The sequence below is a fragment of the Lissotriton helveticus genome, chromosome 8 (genome assembly GCF_964261635.1).
Source record: "Lissotriton helveticus chromosome 8, aLisHel1.1, whole genome shotgun sequence".
Classification (NCBI taxonomy): Eukaryota; Metazoa; Chordata; class Amphibia; order Caudata; family Salamandridae; genus Lissotriton; species Lissotriton helveticus.
This window is the reverse complement of record NC_136069.1, coordinates 119,197,729-119,215,465: the sequence shown is the minus strand read 5'-3', so window position 1 is coordinate 119,215,465 and position 17,737 is coordinate 119,197,729. Positions and strand designations below refer to the sequence as shown.

Genomic DNA, 17,737 nt, shown 5'->3' with positions numbered 1-17,737 from the left:
GTGTTGTGCACCTGGCTACAAATGTCTTCTTTTTCTGACATTTTTCTATTCCAAAGTGTAGCCTCGGAACGTAGAGGTGTAAAAAAGGTCCAAAATACGAAGAGTGGCCAGAATGGTTTTACTCACAACTAAACACATTAGCATCACTTTACAAAGTTTGCCAGTGACGCCCTTATTTAGTTTTCTCTTCTTTCTTTGAACAACAGTGTTCACTTCTCCAGCTCTGTCACTGCCCCTCCCTCTCTTTTTCTTCCTCTTCCTCTTATTCCCTTTCTTTCTGTCTCTGTCTCACTCCTCCTCACTTGCTAAAAACATGATTTCCTCTCCTTTATTTGTTCCCCAGTGAAATAGATCCAAACAACAAAAGAAACACTTAGGCTGCAAATGTCGTCCCTTTCTGACATTTTTTTCTATTCCAAAAAGCAGCCTTGGCACAGAGAGAAACAAAATGCTCCAAATATACGAAATAAAGCAATACAAAGTGGTTGCAGAATAGCCACAACCACACATATTAGCAATACTTTACAGAATTTTCCCAATGAAGCGCTACTGTTGTTTTCTCCTCTTTCTTTGAACAACATTGTTTGCCCCAAGTGGGGAAGTGCACCATTCCTGGAGGTACTGGAATACCTGGTTGATGCGTAAAGTGGAAAACATTTAATGTGATGCTTACCAGCGGTTTTCCTTAATTTAGTTCATAAAATGTGTATCGCAGCTCTCTGTTCAGGGATGTGGTCTTTTTAAACCATGCTACTTACATTTTGTAAGGATATAAGCAAAGGATATTGAAAGAGGTCCCTTCCGGCCCTGTAGTCATGCTCTTACCTTTTTAGGCAAAAACACGTAATGGTTCCTGAATAATACGTCTAAAAGCATTAAGGTAACTATGTTGTTACTGCTTACATTTCACAATCTGTACTTACTCTTGCATTCCCTATGAGTGTTTGCTATTTCCAGGATATTGTTACTTTCTATTTTCAGGCAGCATATTACTCTCGTCTTCCCTCCCTCATAACCTAGTTCCCATTTCCTGGTTCTCTAGTGCCGCAAGGTCATACAAATGGCATTAGCGCTTTGAAAATATCATCACTCCACTGCATACAAAAAACAAAAGTAAAAAATATTATCATTTCAACACCAAGAGCTCTAACCTTCACAAATGCAAAAGCAATTTACATTGCAAATGCTTGTATATATGTCCACTTCACTCAAAACCAAAATACAAGGGTAAAAGACACTGTCATTTACACCGCCAATAGCTCTAACTCTTGAAAATGCAAGACCTATTGCATTGCAAATGCTTGTTGAAAACTGCAGACCCTACCCCAGGCCATAGGCATTTTACATACTGATTTCCTGCTTTGGGAGATGCTTTTGAAGAGCTCGCATTTGTCCTTTCCTTAAGCTCTAGCACAAATTAGATACACCAGAGGAGGGATGATCTTGTGTTTCACATGGACCTGTCACCTGGTTACCTTGGGAACATAATGGGAAGATGGCTCGCACTGGACCCAATGTGGATGCCTTCTTCCAAGGCTCGCTCTGCAATTAAAGGCAAGTAATTAATGGGCCACTAGCAGAAGGCCTTTACAAATTGGGGAAAAATGGCACCCCATTTAGGCCATCAAGAAAGGATCTGCCCAGAGCACTGAATGTCCTCACAGTGCTCCCGCTCAGCGATCCAGAGTGGTCAATGAACAGACCCACCCTCAGGAGTCCCTTTAACTTACCTGTCACTGCGTCTTTGGGTTACTTCGTGCGGTCATTTCCTGAAACATCTATGAGAAACTTGGCAACAACTTGGGTAGAATAAGCTTCCAGCATGACAAAAGGAGGGCCAAGTTTTAAAGAAGCTAAGGATTTCAAGTTCTGGGCATGGTCAGGGCCGGACTGGGAACCAAAACTGGCCCTGGCAAAGAGCTCGGCCGGCCCCCCTGGGAGCGGCCGAGCTGCGTGCCAGGGCTGGTTTCGGACGCTTTTATTATAGGTGCAGATTTTGCAGCTATGCTGCAAAAACCGCCCTGTAACATAAATGGCCCCCATGGGCCCAAAATCGTCCCCCACCCTAGTGGCCCACCAGGGAAACGCCCGGTGCCCGCTATGACTAGTCCGGCCCTGGGCATGGTCTCATGCAATGTCTGCAGCATGGTAGTAGTGCTGCTGAGTGATGAGGATTGCCTAGCCCTAATCCTACATCTCCGTACACCACTCTGTACGGAGAGATGCATCCTCTTTACCACTCACAGCTTCTGTCTTCCTGCGCGACTGCATAGCAGGCTGTCACCTCTAAACCAGCTCTATCAGTGCAAGGGACTCAAATAGGCACCTTCCTATTTACACTCTGTGCCTGGGAGAAAACCTCCCCAGGAGAATGTGAGATCTTACTGAGTGCAAGTCATTTCTGAACATAGTAAAAAAAAAAAATCTTCCTGCATGCCTACTCTTCAGTGTGTGTCACACAACTCACTGCAAGGTGAGAAATCCGCACTTTAAATGAACTTCAGACCAGATTTACAAGCATAGTGCTGCAGATTTGCATTACTTTAATGCAGACCAGACACAAAATGTTGGGTTGACATTTACAATCCAATGTAAATCTAAAACCCAAAGCAACACAATGCGGCGCAATGCGCAGCCTTGCTTTACTTTGCATCAAGGAGGCGTTCCATGGGTGGTGCACGGACGATCCTGGCATCCACCCATGAATTTTGATGCAATTCTATTCCTACAAAAGTTTGTAAACATGAATTTGGTCAAAACTCCTGTGCCTCCCTGAGACTACTTTAACCAATAGAAATATTTGTATTTCTCCTCCTTTTTTCTTTTTCACATATGTGCTGCATTCCCCAGCACTCATACAAAGAGGAAATTGCCTTTCAGCTTAGTTTTTGTCCAGGAAGGGACTCCTTCCTGCACAAATACTAAGCTTACCACAAAGGGACACCCTTGCACATAGTGCAAGGGTTGTCTGTGCGGCCTTGTGGCAGCTTAACCCCTTCACTGCGGCGGCTATTCCGCCACAGTGCTAAGGGGGCGGGGCGGAACTGCGGCGGGCGCATGCTGGTGACGGAACCGCTCCGTCACCAGCGTCGGTTGGGCTGTGCTTGTGACGGAGCGGTTCCGTCATGGCCCGCCCCGCTCAATAGAACGCTCAGCGCAGGCGCGGAATTCGCGCCGCACATGAGCGGCGAGCGGGCCATGACGGAACCGCTCCGTCATCAGCACAGCGCACCCGCAGCTGATGACGGAGCGGTTCCTTCATCAGCATGCAAAGGGTTAAAGTGCACCAGCACAGGGAGAGAGCAGAACAGCACCACATCTTTGTATTTATGGCATTATTTTGCTCTCTCTGTTCAGGCAAGGCAGCGCACTAACTTCACTTGCACGCTGCGTTGTGTGAATTATTTCTAACTTTGTGCCTGCTTTTGAAAGCACCTCAGTGTCAGCGGTGGATGCTTCAGAATCGTCCTATTTTTATTGGGGTGGTCTCATACTGCAATAGGAATTAATAAAACTCACTTTTCTATGGTAAGCAATTGGGAGAAGGTATTTGCAGATGTTGTACCCTATATAGTAAGTCAGACATCTGTACTCTATCAAATGCAGAATTTTGATTGGCTCTTAGACAGTTGTAATCTACCTCAGAGAGTCATAGCTAGTACCTCAACAAACTTCATTACAGCATCAACATCCACATTTCACTAAGCCTCCTCCCCTGACAGCTGCCAGTGAGGATCAGATCGGTCCAATAAAGAACTAGCATGTTCTCATGTTACTCACAGAATGTGTCAGCAGTGGAAGACATGTTGCTGGAGAAAATGGCTATAAATCATTCACTTTCCAGTGCAGAAGCCTGAATATGTACATGAAAATGTTTTAATCTCAGCTGCTACATGTACCCGGAATAAATGAGTGCCTTGTAACATTCCTTTCCTTGTACTTACATTGTTTCCAGGCATTGACAATTGTGTAGACCATGAAAAGTAGCGGTCTCATTGGTCTGTCTAATACATAATCTCACTTATTGTACAAAAACAAATTTCAAAAATTACCTTTGAATGTACTGATTTATATGTTACAATGATATGCATTACTTAAAGACAATATATATCTTTAAATGTGTTAACAATTCCTTAAGCATTCATTTTAAATGTGAGACACACCCACACTGTGCAGCCGGTGCGAGTCAGAGCCTTTCGGCTCGAATAAGCTCCGGGAAGCGTAATTCGGGGGTCCACGCCGAACCTCCTTCACCCGGGGTCCTACGTCCCGGACAGTGGGGGGACCCAGGGGTCACCCTCACTCATGCGTGTACATTGCGGGTGTCACCGACACTTCACCACAACTGGGGGCGCCCTTTTCCGCAACGTAACTTTTTCGTCAATGGCAGCCTATGTACGCGACGTACAACAGGCTTCCATTGACTTCAATGGGGCTCCAAGCGACCCACCTCTGTCAGAGCATACTCGCATCGTACTCGGGCGCTCGGAGCCCCAGAGCACGATCCGGTCAGAAAGCCCTCCTGATCCGAGCCGTACGGAGGGTTTTCCGACCAGGATCGGAATCGGCCCCAAAGTGTTGGGTTGACATTTACAATCCAATGTAAATCTAAAACCCAAAGAAACACAATGCAGCGCAATGCGCAGCCTTGCTTTACTTTGCATCAGGGTGGTGCATGGACGATCCATGAATATTGATGCAAATTTTTCCCTACAATGATTTGTAGACATGAATTTGGTCAAAACTCCTGTGCCTCCCTGAAACTACATTAACCAAGAGAAATATTTTTATTTCTCCTCCTTTTTTCTTCTTCGCATATGTGCAGCATGCCCCAGCACATATAAAAAGGGGAAATTGCCTTTCAGCATAGTGTTTGTCCAGGAAGGGACTCCTTCCTGCACAATAACCAGGCTGACCACAAAGGGACACCCGTGCACTATGTGCAAGGGTTGTCTGTGCTGCCTTGTGGCAGCGTAAAGTGCACCAGCACAGGGAGAGAGCAGAACAGCGCCACATCTTTGTAGCTATGACATTATTTTGCTCTCTCGGTTCAGGCAATGCAGCGCACTAACTTCACTTGCTGCGCTGCATTGTGTGAATTATTTCTGAATCTGTGCCTTCTTTTCAAAGCACCTCCGTGTCAGCGGTGTATTCAGAAACGTACCTATTTTTATTGGGGTGATCTCATACTGCAATAGGGATTAAAAACCCCTTTGTTGCGGGGGTTATTCCCCCGCTGTGCTGGGGGGGAGGGGGCGCGCACAGCGACCCATGCTCATGACGAGCTCAGCTCGTCATGAGCTATGGCGCTCCGGTGCTCATGACGAGCTGAGCTCGTCACAGGTGTATTGACTCCCGTGGAACGCTCAGCACAGCGGGGGAATTCTCCCCGCACCAGAGCGTTCGACGGGCCATGACGAGCTGAGCTCATCATGAGCACCGGAGCGCCGTGGCTCGTCATGAGCGTCGAAGAGGTTAATAAAACTCACTTTACTATAGAGACCATTTGGGAGAAGGTATTTGAAGATGTTGTACCCTATATAGTAAGTCAGACATCTGTACACTATCAAATGCAGAATTTTGATTGGCTCTTAGACAATTTGTAATCTACCTCAGAGAGTCATATCTAGTACCTCAACAAACTTCATTACAGCATCAACATCCACATTTCACTAAGCCTCCTCCCCTGACAGCTGCCAGTGAGGATCAGATCGGTCCAATAAAGAACTAGCATGTTCCCAAGTTACTCACAGAAAGTGTCAGCAGTGGAAGACATGTTGCTGTTGAAAACGGCTTTAACCCCTTGACTGCGGCGCTAATTCCGCCGCGGCGCTGAGGGTGTGGGGGGTGAGCTTGGCGCCGCCATGCTCGTGACAGAACCACGCCATCATGAGACACGGGCGAGCTGTGTTGATGACGCCGTGGTTCCGTCACGACTCACTAATTCGCCCGCACAGGCGGGGAATCAGTGCCGCGCGGGTGGAGCGGCCGCAGCATGACGGAGCCACGCCGTCATGAGCACACTCCGCCCGTGGCTCGTGACGGCGTGGTTCCATCACGCACAGGGAAGGGGTTTTAAAATAATTCACTTTCCTATGCAGAAGCCTGAATATGTACATGAAAATGTTTTAATCTCTGCTTCTACATGTACCCGAAATAAATGAGTGCCTTGAAATATTCCTTTCCGTGTGCTTGTCTTTACATTGTTTCCAGGCACTGACAATTGTGTAGACCATGAAAAGTTTCAATGGCTTTTAGAATAGCGGTCTCATTGGTCTGTCTAATACACAAAGTCACTTATTGTAAAAAAAAAATTACCTTTGAATGTACTGATTGATATGTTACAATGATATGCATTATTTAAAGACAATATATATCTTTAAATGTGTTTAACGTTTCCTTAAGCATTCATTTTAAATGTGAGACACACCCATACTCCTAAAAATTCGACTCCCATGCAATAAAACAAGATTTAAAAAAACATCTATTTCTGTCAAATTTTTACTATTTAAAGCAAAATGAGGTATTAGGTGACAGAGAAGATGCATAGTCTGAGGGAAGGCGATGCTAGACCTGGGTAGGGAATTCTCTGATAAATTGTTTTAAGAGTTTTAAAACTATATTAAGCTATAATTGACTAAAACCCCACATTTCTCCTCAAAATCTTTAAATTACTGGGTCAAGATATACTAATGCTGTGCGCCAGCACAAAGCAATGTTAAGCAATACAAAGCAGAGAATCATATTTACTTTCTAGCTCAAAAGGTGGTTTGCGCTGAAAATGTGCTATTTTCTCGGCACAGACATTTTTTTGGCTGTACTTTGTGTTACTTTGCGTCGAGTGGAGATTCCTCGGGTGGTTTAGAGTAAGCACTCATATTTTTTTTATACAAAGCCTATCTACTTACATACCCATAACAGCATTTGAGTGAAAATCTAACACCATCTTAAAGCAGGTGTAAACAAGGGGGAATTTTTTTTCCCAAAAATCAAACAGTGCATGGGTTCTGCAGCATGCAATGGGTGGCATTCTTCTGGGTTTGTCTAAACATGGGACTCTGGATGGAAAGGGTATGATTTCAGTACAAATCCTAAGCTAGACAGCTCACACTCACCACTGCACCATGTTGTGAGGTTGTGCATTGCACAAGGCAGCCTTGTTATAGTGCCAGGGCAGGGAATGACAGCAGCCGGCCAACCCTAATAGGTATCGCCATGTACTGTGCTTCCCCCTTGTACAACGTAGCACAGCAAGTTTGGTTGCCGCACTGTGTTGTGTGAAAAATGAGTACATTTGAGCCATGCTCCCATATCTGCATTAAGTTCTCGGTGTTACATGAGAAAGGCTTTAAATGCAAAAACTCGTACTACAGAAACATGTTATTCAGTAGTGCCTTTCTATTGTCACAAATACATAATACTAGGACTCTGGTTATTCAATAGAATTCTGTGGTGAAGCTACAGTAGTTTTGTAGGGAATTAACTTGACAGACATGAGAAAAAATGGTCCATCTAATCCCATCTAATCCCAGTAGAGAATCATCATTTTTTTTACCCAGTGAACTCATCTTAGACCTCACAATTCCTAATATTAGTATGGCACCATCACACATTTATGTGGTAAGAAAGATCTATCATCCTTATGTACCCTTTTGTGAAACCCAATAGAAATCAATTGGAAAAAATGGCAGACCCTTAACACCAGAACACATCCAACAGGCATGCTTCTTGTAACCGTCTCCCTAAATAATACTATGAAAACCACACTTTTTAACAAATAATTCTGTGAATTTCATCTAAAATAAATTTTAAGAGAAACCTGACTCCACCCGGTCAAAAACTACCTGGGAATTCTAACCCCCTCAAATAACATCGCTTGTGCACTAGCACAGAACTGCTCTTTGATTGGCACCTAGCTTGTTGAGATCTACCCAGGAGATTCCTGTCTAGTACCTGAGAGAGGCCTTGTCACTGCAACAACCCACGTATCACTACGCCTTCTTCCCCTAACAGTGCCCTTTGAAGATCAGAGTTCTAATAAAGACCGAGAGGGTTAAACTAGCTCACAGAATGAGACTGCTCTTTCCCTTTGGGGAAAATTTCTTGAATCCAGGCCTGTCTAAAATGAGTTAAATTTAGATTAGTTGTATGGAAATGTACTTTATGTCGATATCCTGAAAATGTGGCTTGAATACAACCCTCCTGAACAGTCACTGGAACGTCCTATATGCATTTAGAAATATAAGCATCTCTTCACAAATGTTTTTTCTAGGTTTAAGTAAGACTTACATGTAGATAAAGCTGCAACGTACATATGTGTACACTGTAAATAATTCCCAATCCCAGTCAAATCTATGTGAAAAACTGATTTTGCATGGGCCCATAATGTAGGCGTGCATTACACACATTTATTTTCCAAAGAATTCTGCATAAGCAGGTAGCCCCCTAGGCGTGTCAGAGGAGTGGCATTAGGCAATCTAAGTAAATTTGGTGAGCCCCTAAAAGGTATTAACTTTGGTGTATTCACAAAAATAGAGAGATGTAATTTTACTTTCCTGAGCCTCTAAATGACATCCAAACAGACCTTTTTTATTTATTTACACAGCGCATCATTCATCCGTATGGATATCACAGCGCTAAGGAAAGCACATTATAAGTTGGGATAGAATTCTGACAAAGGGTCTCTATGTTCCTAATCAGGTCTTAGGAAACAGATGAGTTTTTAATTTTATTTCTGAATACTAGTTAGTCATCGGTAAGCCTAAGTTCTAGAGGTAAATCCTTCCAGTGAGTCGCTGCTAGATGTGAAAAGAAGCGACCCCCAGCCCTAATTTTCTTGATGCGTTTAGTTTTTGCCCATGCCTGGTGGCATGACCTCAAGTTCCGTGAGGGTGCATAAAAACGACTCTATCTTGAAGAATTCTGAGGCCAAGATGGTGTAGGACTTTGTACGCGTGGCCTAATAGTTTAAATTTGCCCCTTTGTCGCACAGGGAGCCAGTGGAGCGTCCTCATGCATTCTGACACCCAACTGTACTTGCTTTTGTTGCACACCAGTTTGGCAGCCGCATTCTGGACCATCTGCAGTCGAGTGAAGAGGTAGTCTGTCATATCCACGAGAGTGCGTTCCCATAGTCCAATTTGCTAATGAGCAGGGCTTGGATGGTGGTCTTCCTACACTCTAGAGGGATCCATTGAAAGAGTCTTTTTAGCAATTTTAGTGTTGCAAAGCTTTTCCCACAAAGTGCACGGGCATGGTCCTGCATAGTTAGTGCATTGTCAACAAGAATGCCTAAGATTTTTGCAACCTGTTTGGGTGTGGGAGCATTGCCCAGCGAAGAGAGCCACCAGGTTGAGTTTCAGACTGAATGTGCTCCTCCAAAGTGTAAAATCTCTGATTTGTCTGCATTCAGATTCAGACAGTGATCGGACATTTAGGCTGCCATTTCTGAGAGGTAGTTGGTTAGTCTAATCCTCGTATCTTTGAGCCCATCATGAGAAATCAACAGTTGTGTATCGTCTGCGTAAGAGCAGATACGACTACCCATTTTTCGCCGAATTTCGTCAACGATGATACGTAGACATTAAAGAGAGTAGGGCTCAGGGAAGCTCCCTGTGAGACACCATACTTAACACCATACACCATACTTAATGTGTTTTGCGGAAGAAGGGCCAAGTTGTATGGTCTGTGTTCGATTACCTAAAAAAGAGCAAAGCCACTGAAGTGTTTTGAAATGTATACCTTTTCTATAGAGTGATTCCAACAGGAGATTGTGCGAGACAGTGTCAAAAGCCACCGATAAATCGAACACGATCAGGGCAGCGGCTTTGCCCTAGTCAATCAGGGATCTGATGTCAAAAGCCACCGATAAATCGAACGAGATCAGGGCGGCGGCTTTGCCCTAGTCAATCAGGGATCTGATGTTGTCAAATACTGACAGGAGGGTGGTTTCATTACTATTGGTGGCTCTAAAACCAGTTTGGGTTGGGTCCAACAGCTCATGGGTTCCAAGGTAGTTGGTTAGTTGTTTATTTACCAACTTTTCCATTACTTTAGCTAGGTATGGAAGCTGAGATATTGGTCGAAGGTTGGCCGAGTTTTGAACATCAGTGCCCGCTTTATTTAGTAGAGGAACCACAGTGGATTTCTTCCAGAACTCTGGAAATACTGCAGTGTTCAGAGATTGGTTAAATATGTGGGTTACATAAGGGCATATAGTTGGCATAATCTGGGAGAAGATAAAATGAGGACAGGGATCTAGAGGGGATCCTGATTTAACTTCAGCCATTGGTATTGCAAACTGCTCCTCTGTGAAGGGGTTGAAGTTACTAAGATGGGAATGGACATCAGGGTGAGGATCTAAGGTTTCCTAGTCTGTATCATCTGACAGGTGCTGATCTGCATTAGCATTAGCCTTGCACATGTGATGCTGCATGTATAGGCTAATGCAGTACTCCATGCAGTATTTTCAGAATGCGCAAGAGATTTGATATATATGTAAAATATCTATTTGAGAAAAAGAATGCAAAGTGAAGTTAATTTATGAATTTGTGCATTTCCTCAACACTACTCATTGCTAACATTATGTAATCCCAAGGTAGAAAAAAGGCGTGTCAAATTACATGAAAACCATCCACTTATGCATATAACACACGTACTGCATACTTAGTACAAACATCTCAGTGAAATGTATGTGAAGTCACAAAACGTGCAGCTTATGCTGCCCCCTTCCTTTAGAACAACAAATATATATATATATTTTTAAATACCCATGCCTTTACCTTTAGGTTTAGCAGCTGATTGCTTGTTCCTGTTAGCTGCCACTGATTAGTAACAAGCTACAAATCACATTCCTTATACAAATTATATAAAAAAGATTTACACTGGCTCGTCACATTCAAAGTTTGTGTGATGCCTCCTCCTATGACGTTCGCAGCTTGAAAGAGCATTAGGGTTGCCACCCCAACATCTGACACCAAAAAGCATTCTGGGGGTTGCCACTTTGGTTTAGTTAATTTAACAAACTGGACTATCTCACCGGATTACCGTGATTTGTCCCAGAAATAACCAGAAATCGAAACATGCGAGTCCTGGTGGCAAGGCGCGAGGTTCCGACTCTATACAGCAAGTTTATCACATTTTCTACGCCAAGAACTTTGATCAAACGACCTCGCTAGATTCTAGAACAAGGCAGTCAGTGACATCAACTGCTTCCAGTCAAAATACATGGAAGATTTTACACAAGAAGCAATTACAAGATACCCACCCAAAAGTGAGTTTTTGAATATCTACTTGTGCACAGTTGGCGAAAATCCCAAACTGTGGCATTGGGCGTTTGCAAATATATTTAATAAATCGGTTCCGATGCGTTTTAAAACAGGACTGACATCTTTTAGAGAAACCTTACCACGCACTGGACCAACAACTTTAAAATGTGTTTAATTTTCCTCCCTCAAAGTGTTCCCTTGCTCCATTCTTTTCATGAGAATTTCTAAAACATCACAAGATCTGATGCATGAAAATGTGAGAGATATCCTTCTTATCTCTAAATTTATATTATTGAGATCTCGGTTACGCCTAAAAAATGTGCCATTACAGAAGAACAAATTAACACTTTTGAGTCAGTGCATTTATGGATGCAAACAACTCTGGTTTTATTTCTCAACATTTGCAATTTTACAATAAAAGACAGTCTTTGACTTACTATCAAATTTCCTTCAGTGAGCCAGCGCGGAGCGAAGGTCCAGACCTAGCTCCCTGGGCCAACTCGCAAGCTCAGCCAATAAAGCAGTAAAGATTTAAAAATAACAGAAAGAGTTTAAAAATATCACCGCTCCAACTATCGGTTGTCATGGATAATGCTACAAAAACAATGACATGTTTTGGCTCAAGGAAGGAAAACAAAGCTTGTAGCGTATCATCCGCTTCTCACAAAAAAAATTGCTGTAATGCATAAATATCTGCATGGTCTGGAATATTTTACATACAGCGATGCCCCACCTTTGCTCAAAGGAATCCCCAAAAGAAAACATTACCCAAGTTAACACTTGGGGGTCTTGAAGTTGGTTTGCTTTAAGGGACCTTGAAATTTTGAATATTCATAACACAGGAATGTGTTGGGCAACAAGTTTTTAAGAGCAGTATTGAAGGTTCACAGACGACTCCCGGTCATCTGTTACATCATATGTCAGACCAGAGTTTCCTACGCCAAATTACTGCAGGTAAGGCTCCAATACAATTGGGTAGAACTGAAGAAAACTGGAATCAATATAAAGACTAGAACTTTTTTTTTTTTTACAGAGTTTTATATCAGAGCGCTTTACATAGCACCAGTTGCATTACATGAGGACACATTTTTGTCTAGGCACAGGGATTTGCCCAGAATCACAGGATGTTCAGCGTCATTGCCGAGACTCGAACCCAGTTCCCCAGATTCTAAGTCGGACGCCCTTAGTGTTCTTGTTGAAATGGAGTCACCTGGTAACCTTAGGTGTGGTGAAAAAGTTGAGAGGATATCAGAAGATCCCAACTCTAAGGGCCCACTTTAGATCTAGGCCGACGGATTGGTCCGTCAACGGTGACGGACATCCCATCCGCCGAAATATAAATCCCATTATGTCTTATGTGATTTATATTCTGGCGGACTGGATATCTATTCAACCGGAAATTGGAAATTTGACCCCTGAGTTAGAATATATGGTAATAGTGAAATACGTGTTATCCTTTTATTATCTAAATAAATTTCAATACAGGAAACTATTTGTTTTTTCAAAATTGGACACAGTTTTGTGAACCCTCTTTTCTGTTGCCTCTTTAAAGTAATTTCTAGGTTGGGCATACCTAGTAAGAGGAGTGTTGTTGCCGGTTGTGGAAAGTGATGAACGGTCTCATTGTGATACATATGTACAAGGGAGTAGTCAGAAAATGAAAATACCCCCACTTTGAACCAAAGCCCTTCTGGCACCAAGCAAGTAAAGTAATTGCGACCCTCCCCAGAAGAGCTCTCTCGTCTCTTCCATCCATGCATCTATGCATTCATCCTTTCTTCCTACCATTCACGCACTGATGTCCACAATTTCACCTTTACATTCTGTCATCCATTCATTCTTTCATCCATCACTCAGTCGTTCACCATTTAACAGGCGCCCAGTCATCTCCAAACCTATCCATCAAACCTATTCATCAAGCTGATCCATCCATTAATCCTACTTTCATTAATCCACTCATCAGCTTATCCATCTATTCACCCTTTCATCCACCCACCCACCCATCCACCCATCCATCCATCTATCTATCCACCAACCCTCTCACCCATCCATCCACCCTTTCCACTGGCACCCATCCTGCATTATTTCACCCTTTCACTCACCCATTCATCTACCTTGTTATTCACACTTTGAACCATCCATCCACCCTTTCACTCACTCACCCACCCACCTTTTCATGTTAATGACGAGCCTGTCTGGTGAGCTGTAGACAAAAGAGGCTCATCAAGAACTCCACCCCCACTGTAGCTCCTAGAGTGGGGTTCAAAACGCCCCTGTATATGCATATACTATTTGTATTCCAGAGTAAAGGATAACCCTGACAAAGGGAAATCTCTGACTGAAATCTAATGTCACTAGCAATGTAGTGGGTTCATACACTTCATACATATGAGAAATCTATCCTCTGTTAATTTGTGGACTGCAGCTCTGTTTTTGTACACTAGGCGTTTCCGCCTCCTAGAGGTCTGCAGGAATTGCAGCCTGAGACTCAGCTTCTTACACACGCCTTACCCACCAACTCTTGAGAGGTTCTTCATCTTAATCACTCTTAGAATAATTCCGTATGCCCATAGAAATGTGACTCACAAAGGTTTTCACGCCGAGGGAAGGTGTACATCTGACACGTGAGAGTGAATGCATTGCCCTCCAGTTATGCAAATTTGCATTATAATGGTCATATACTTTAGGTCACTGACCCACAGATTCCTAACCCTAGGGTTATGGCTTCCCTGCAATCCCACTCCAAGATGGCCGCCCGCAAGTGAGCATGCGTGGCGGAAGCCTTGGAATGGATTTTCAAAAAGTATAAAAAAAGAGCGTTTCAAAATCAGTGGTATGAGTGTGCATGCACAGGCAGCCACCTCATCAGATTTTGGCATCAACAAATGCAAAATCAAAACAAGCATTGGCAAAATCAATAGCGATGCCTATTGGCTTTAACAAACCGTGTTACTCCAAGCAGGTAACCAATAAAAAGAATGTGACTCACCCGTTACTTGCATTTCAAATGACAGCATTTTTGTTGAGATGGGACTTCTATTAAGTGGCTGCCAAAATCCACTGATTAGTAATAAAAATAAATGTTGGGATTGAATTAAATGCTGATTAGGAACACTGGGGTGAAGAGAAAGACAGCCTATGCCCTGCAGCACATGACAATTATTGCTCTTGCCATGAATTACTTCAAAATATTAATTGAATCATCAAAAACAAAACATTAAAATGTCACAGGTAGTACAGATAGGTCTTAACCTTTTGAATGTGTTGCATAAAGATGGTGGTTTGAGGTAAGAAAAACTGTGACTTTGATGCAAAATAGATCATCACTTTATGAGGTGATCATTCACATCTTGTAAAAAAAATTGATACTTGTATAGCGCACTACTCACCCGCAAGGGTCTCAAGGCGCTTGTACGAATACCGCTGTGGAACCCATCCTGGCTTTCCCTGTGAGGTGTCCACTCCTGGGCACCCCCAAGGTGGAGGCCAGGCATCCTTAGCGTTGTGGGGGCCGTTGTGGAGATTGAGCAAGCTATTGCCCGGAGTTGCAGAGTGGGACTCCATGATTGGAATAGGCACCGAGGCGAGAATTATCAGGTCCGTGGAATTTTTGAGCCCAAGACCCACCGAGGCGGGGAATTGTACCCTGGTCCCGGGCTAGACCTCTGCATCAGGGTCTGCCACCATTGAGCCACACTTCTCCACGTGACTGGTAATTTGCTCTTCAACTTTGTTTGCTTAATTGCTTTAGATAGTCTGCAGTTGTTCTGGCTGCATCCAGAGTAACCAGAGTTAGGATCCTTTCTTCTTGTGAGTTCTATTTTATTCCCTCAAAGCAGCATCAGTCCCTGGCCCTCTTCAGCTTCGCCAATCCCTCTAAATATCCAGGAGCCGGACTGAGTCCATTTTCCTTCAGTCCAGTTAAATGATCTCATCAGGCTGCATGTCACTCTTTATTTACACTGCCTTCTTCCCGGGGTTAGTTTCTTTGAGGTCAGTAGTAACAGGTCAATGGTCACCGATGGCTCATTCAGTGCCAATGTCCTCAAATCAGGGCCCAAATATCTTTAGTGAGAACAATTTACCTTCTGAAATTGCACTGCTGCAGGGAGAGAGGAGGGGGGGAGTGGAGAGGGATGACGAAACCGAAAGTCTGGAAGGAAAGTGGGTAGGTAGTAGAAGAGCGCGAGGCAGTCAGAAAAGGGAGAGAATAGATAGCAAGTTGGGGAGTGAGACAGTGGATCAAGAAGTAGGGAAAGAAGGGAAAGAGGCACGAGGTAGACCGCAGGGAATAAGGGTTCGGCAGCCCGTCTCCCCGGCGTGGTCAGATCTAAAGCTGACACTTGGCACTGTGGTTTGCACTCTACAGAACATCAGATGTTCCGCACTGCTGGATAGAAGATAATACAAAGGCAAAAGCTGTTCGAGATAAATTGTTTGAAGTAAGCATAGGTCCATTTCAAATTGTTAACACCCTTCTCCCCCCTCACCCCCCCCCCCCCCCGTTAATACTTTCAAAATATCTAAGGAAAAACTCTGTCTCCCCACTGGATGCACAGTACACACGCTTATTATCCACCAGCTTCCTGCAGCCCACCTTTCTGCAGACGCCTACACAGCACGAATGCGCAGTGTCCCCTTCCCACACACTGGTGAGGGCCGTGATCTGATGAACACGCATGCGCACTCTCTCCCTGCCACGCGCTGCCTTATCTGACTGTGATAAGATCAGCTTCCCTCTGCACGTGTCCGTACGGCACGCAGGTCATGTTTTGACTGCAAGATCCCCCGGGTTTGTCACGTATTTATGTTCTGCTTTTGTTCGTTCACCGGGTGCAGTCTACTCTTAGATGCAACACCCCGCCCCGTGCATAACGCTATGAATGTATACGATGAGAGTATATGCGCAGCGCTGGACCGTGTGGGAAGAAGCTTTCGCATTGCTGTAATGTCAGGCGACACACGAGAGTAGGTTCTTTAAACAACTGCGTACTTTCTCACTCCCATATTCAACACCTTCGACTTCAGCCATGGTATGATTAGCAAGCCTGTCCTGTTATCTCAGGGCATAACATTTTCAGGACTTACTAATTGGCCATCCTCCAAGATGGTACTACACCCCCTCCCCCCTCGGCCCCCCCCTTACCTCCCTGCCAACGTATGGATGTCCAAACCCTAGCCTTGTGTCTTTTTGGTGAAACATTATCAATAAACCCCGACCTATTGTACAGAAATCCTATGCATATGCGGCCTAGCTAGAGAAAACTGGTAAATAAATGCAAGTGCCGTCTATCTTGGCATGGGACTGCGGATCGCAGTGTATCTGCAAAACTGCGTGTTTTAGTAGCAAATTTACATTTATTGAGACCCACATGTTTGGGGGGTCACTGCAGAATTTCCTAGCTTCCAAAGGGAATGTCTACTTCATGTAGCTGGAAAGGCTCCTCCCACTGCATCACTTAACTCATCACATTCAACTGGCAAGAACCTTCATGTTGTCAAGACTCAACAACTGCAGCAGTGTTTACACTGGAGCCTCTGAGAAAGAGATTTCAAAGCCACGGATACTGCAAACCTTAGTGGCCAGACTCTGCCTCAACACAAAGAAATAGGCTGCGGTCACTCCTGTGCTCAAACACATTCGCCGGCTCCTCAAACAGCTCTCCGCCATCTTACAACTTGCTAGAGCGTCATATCTGAGTATACACCTGGAAGAGGTGTGGTGCAACAGCCAGGGCAGCTGACTCCAGAACGGGGGCTCACGGTTCGATCCCCAGCGCCATCGGCAGGTTAGCCCAGCACCATGTGACTCTGGGCAACAGCTCACGTAAACTTCCTGACGGCCCGCAGCGCCAGGACACCTCGCCTAAGGTAGCTGCGCGCTATACAAATGCTGGTTATTATTATTACACGGAACCTTGGATCCAGCATGGCGCACCTGATCGCACAAGTCAAGTTAACCCCTTCGACGCTCATGACGAGCTGGGCTCGTCATGAGGTAGCCTCCTCGCACGCTCATGACGAGCCCAGCTCGTCATGTAAAGTGCGGTTTTAAAAATCTCAGCACAGGAGCGGAATTTCGCTAGGGCGCATGCGGTTAAGCTCACGGCTCACAGAGGGAGCAGGAGCCCATGGTGAGCACACGACTGTGAGGTTATTTGCACCTAGACCTCAGAAGTTCCTCAAGTCTGTCAGTTTTCAAGAAAACACGGAAGACAAGCCCTTTCATTGAGATTTGTCCATGCTACAGTGACATCATTAGGAATACCCTGCCCTGTAAAGGCCGTGGTCCTGGTGAGAGCAGTTTGACTTTCGCCAAGGCTAGGAGCTGAGCACATGAGATCCTACACCCATCATAGAAGGTCTTTATCCACCCAGGAAGGGGATTGGCTATCACAAGAGCTTTAACTGGAGAACCGGCAGTAAGGGATACTGGAGGGCCGCACCACCTAGCTATACACACTTATTAT

The 17,737-nt window shown here is 44.4% G+C and overlaps 1 protein-coding gene across 1 annotated transcript in view; it reads right to left on the bottom strand.

The window, feature by feature from the left end:
* ARHGAP31 (Rho GTPase activating protein 31) overlaps positions 1–17,737 on the bottom strand; it is a 529,796-nt gene that overhangs the window by 394,481 nt on the left and 117,578 nt on the right. The gene's annotated exons all lie outside the window — the stretch shown is intronic.